The sequence below is a fragment of the Sinocyclocheilus grahami genome, unplaced genomic scaffold, assembly GCF_001515645.1.
Source record: "Sinocyclocheilus grahami isolate Dianchi unplaced genomic scaffold, SAMN03320097.WGS_v1.1 scaffold171.1, whole genome shotgun sequence".
Lineage (NCBI taxonomy): Eukaryota > Metazoa > Chordata > Actinopteri > Cypriniformes > Cyprinidae > Sinocyclocheilus > Sinocyclocheilus grahami.
This window is the reverse complement of record NW_015505350.1, coordinates 1,980,214-1,984,930: the sequence shown is the minus strand read 5'-3', so window position 1 is coordinate 1,984,930 and position 4,717 is coordinate 1,980,214.

Here is a 4,717-nt window from a genome sequence, read left to right as displayed (position 1 = left end):
CCATCATGAAGCTATACAAAAAGGAAAAACACATTTTCTGTAGTTAAAGCTGCAGTCCGTAACGAGTTCAAAGTTTACAAAATGTACATAATAAGTCAGTACATCATGAACCCATTTTCCAAGCCGTGTTTTTGGCTTATCCGGAATCACTACGGTACACCTATAATACGTTTTTTTTATTTTTAAATTCGGACTATTTTAGACTGGTTCGGGTAGGTACCGCTGCGGAGTAGCCCAGTACCTGCGTGATTTGTCATAGACAAAAACAGAGAGAAGTAGCTCCGGCTACAATGTGTTTCTGCAAGACGCATGCAGTTGTGTTTATAACCGTTAGAGCACCAAAAGTTACGGACTGCAGCTTTAAAAGGTCACCATTTCACAAACAAAAACAAAACAAACAAAAAAAGAAATTCTGTAGGCTTTACTCAGAAATCAATTTAGTAAATTTGACATAATTACAAGTAACACATTGAATTAAAAAAAAATTTTTTTTAAGGAAGACTGAAATAGTATTTTCTTGTAAAACATGCTACAACAATCATTGTTTTATTAACAACTATTTACTAAAAATATTTTTACAGTGTAGTTTATTACTGGCCCAAACCAAAATAGCCCACCGTCTCTATGACAAACTGGTCTGGTTCCTTCCTTCAGTGTAAACCAACTGATTATTTTTTTTCACCTGTTCTGTAATTTGTTCTAAGTCTGACCACTCTGAGAATTAAAAGAACTTTTCTCAACAATCCACAAGATCTGAGGTATACAGTCACATACATGAACATTACTGAGTGTCCTTGAGGGGACATTTGAGCAACTTTGCAGCTTTTACCCATAAGGGTAAAGAAATGGCTGTGCATGATCATGAAGTCCGGATGAACAAACATTAGAAAAAAAAGACTATGAAATGGATTTTCTCTTTTCTCAAGTTTTTCACCATTTATCCATTAACCTCTTAGCCTGCAATGCACCTCTGAAAACTGCATTGAGCTGTCCACATGGCTTACCCATAATTCACTGAGATATACCACCGTTTTTGGTTGATTAAGAGATTGATTTTCAGGGCTGAGATTGTGCCTGTTCAGACAGAGATTGCTGTCTTCAGCTATTCGCGGTGGAATCAGCTTCTGCTAACACACACTGATCAGCACTTCTGCTAACACACAGTGATCAAGCGCATGCGGAGACCAGACGAAAAAAAACTACCCAGCAAATCAGAGCCCTGGGCTTGAAGGGTAAAATGATCTTGTTTTTTAGGACATTAAGAAATTTGACCATTTGTCATGAAAGTAGTTTTAGCAGTGCCCTCCAATGGAACATGTATGGACAATATGACAATATGATTTAGTGTAAGAAAGCCAATTTTATTCAATATTATAATATACTATTATATAATATTAAAAATGTTGTCAATATAATCAAATAATTTAATAATTGACAAACCAGCACACAAATTTTGTTAAATAATCAATCAAAAGTGTTTTTTTAGTATAGAACCCCACATATGACAAAAAAAAATTAATTAAAAAGGAAACATGTAGTACAACATGGCCAAGAATTAATAAGTGATGGAAATTAATTATATAATTAATATATATATATATGTATATATATATATATATATATATATATATTCTTTCACCACAAGCTTATTTGGATTGTGCTGCTTCCATTTACAAGAGAATTAATGCAATCCTTCTGATCAATATATGACTAGGCTATATGTTGTTTGGAATCCAATGGGTAATTTCACGAAGCAGTGGCACCTCTTCACCTGAAATCCAGTTAAAGAAGGCTGAACATAACTATAGCAAGTTGTTAGCCAGGTTTCCATCCACATATTTTAAAGAAAATTCTTGGATATCACATAAAAAATGCTGAATGGGAATAGCAAAACCTTTCCAAAATGGGTATAAAAAAATTCCTAGATGTGCATCAAAAAACTGATGTCACTTTTATACTGTGACTAAATAATTCTCTCAGATGACTGACTACTATTACTGAACCTCCCACACGCTGTCAGTATCCACCAGAAATTTTATTTATTTTGCACCAGAAAGTACTGTTCAGTTCTCTTAAATACATAGGATGGACAACTTGCAAATTGTTTTTGTCATATTAAAATTATATATATATATATATATATATATATATATATATCAATACTGTAATGTGAAAGTATCATGCAAATATGCATAATGCCTGTAATATTACAGTAATGAGAATCTAATGAAAATTATAAAGTCAATGTTACAATGCATACAATTTTAATGGTCCTGGCTACATTTTCAAAATGAAATATGACCTGGACAATCAATAAAGAATAACTTGCATCTGAACATAATAATTATAATAATGCTAAAGAATAAATGACACATGCGAGTCATTTTCATTCCAATATCGCAATAGTTTCTGTCTTAAGGCAAAGTGGGTCAGACAAACAGCACAAGATTACAAAGATCTCTTTATTTTAGTTCTTTCACTGAGAAGAAACATTTTGTCTTCAAGGATGCTTTTGTTTTTAATGGCCTTGCCCTTGACTGATGTTACTTTCATGCACAACAAACCCAAACAGAAATGAATGGATCCTGCCACGTCGCCTCTGCAGTTAAAAATCAAATTACACCTATTAGGGGCTATCAAGTTTGAGCTGTATCCAAATGCAGACATCAGTATGTCTTCTAAAAGCCAGAGCTTGGAGGAATATGTATTTTGCCCAGCTGACACATTATGACATTTTACTATAGTACAAGAACAACAGTGACACATATCTCTAGGTTTAGATCTTGACCTGTTGTCAGGCAACCAATGGAAGTCCCACAGGGTCACTGACTGTATCATTCTATTTGTGTGCTAGGGTGGGGCATAAAATGGACCATGCACACAATCTAGTGACAATTCACATGCTACCAGTTTATTAGATAAGACGTTTAACTGATTAAATGTTTTATTAAATTTGTTGTTAATAACAATATAGGATATTACATGGTTTAGAGAGTTAACGGTCTCATATAAGTCATAAACAACATCAAACCGGTTACTAACTTACACTAATTCATCTTAACTTACCACGGGTCGTGACCGGTTGCCATTGCTTTTCAGCCAAACTGCGGTTTCTCGTTCGCAGACATTCATCGATCACCCCGCATGGAGCATTATGCTATGCCGTCCCGTTATCTTTCGGAGAAAATCCTCCGCATTGGGAATTCATTGATTTACTCGGACCCTTTTGGTCTCAGTCTCAAAGAATCATCCCATCCTGTGCGCTACAAGCTTCGTGTGGCCGTGTTTTGCTCTTGGACCCGCCTCCTTAGCTCCTTCTAGTCCAGTGAGGTATCGATGCGGATTAATAAACGGCTCGTGGTGTAAAGCCAACGGTTTGTCCCATAGATGTCACGCTTTGTCGCAGTGTTTAAAAAAAAAAAAGGATTCTGGAAGAAAAAAAGAATTAGAATGTCACAAACGCAGCTTCTTCCATGATAACGCCGTCTTAAGAGCGCGTCAATGAATGTGTAAGCTTTATGTGTTTGTCTAGTTGCGGATTTTTGACTCTGACTGAGCGCCATGCATGCTGGGAGTTGAAGTTCTCTAGTGTAATGCACCTGATGGGCAGACAACTCGAACTACACGGCAACTATCAATTTGACCCTGTATGGGATCAGATTCCCGCCAAATGTATTGCAGTCACGGATAAAAAAAAAAATAATGAAACCAAAATTTTAAAACGCAAGTAAAATTATATTTTATCCGAATTGCACACAAAATGCAAATGTTTTCCTTGGTTATATTTCTCAGTTTTTTTGTGCTCTCAGACATTTTCTGCTCATATTTTTTTTTTGTATGCTTGTGCTGTTTTTCCCTTGGCTCTTGTTTCCACGTTCTGCGCTTCTTCTTCCAAATGTTGCGGTTAGAGTTTCATGTAAATCAGCGAAAGGCTGCTGTGTTGCTTTTAGAGGACATTGTTCTGCTGTGGCTTTGTTTGGACTCTTCGTCGAAATAGAGCAAAATGAGAAAATAGTTACTATTAATAATAAACTCACTCAAAAATATACTTGTTATATTGATTCAGTTCAGTAAACATTTGCAATGGTCCTGATAATAGTAAAAAACACTATTTTCTTCGTGTTTTGCTTTACTGTATGTCATAAAATAAATTATAATGCCATTCTTTACAAATAATATTTATTTTAAATGCTAAGCCTATAACTTATTTAAAACGAAACAAAAAACTGAACCGCCTGCTGGGCTCACATATCTCTCATTTCCATGAGTGATTCATTAGATTAATACTTGATAAACTATTAGCCTATTTATTTTGTAAACAAGGTTTTGTACTTCTCTCATATCTGAATACAACATCCTTCACATATGCAAAAAATGTGTTTGGAAAACACCACAGCATGGCGATGCTCGCGCTGACCGGCAAAACCTACATATTGTACAAAAGACAAGCTAATACATACCTTTAGTATGTTTAGTTGTCTCATTTACTTTGATGATGAAGAGGCTGCGATGTAAAGATTGCAATGTTGTTGTTGTTTATGTTGTGTGCGCGGGAGGCACCGGCGCAAACACTTGGGTTCCTCACATCAGCGGAAAGATGTGATAGATAAAAGCAAGACAGCGTTCAAAATTATCTATTTTTTATTTGTGTACCTTCAAAATAACAGTGAAATGTACTTTTGTAAAATAAAGAAAACATACAAAATGCACTTGCCGT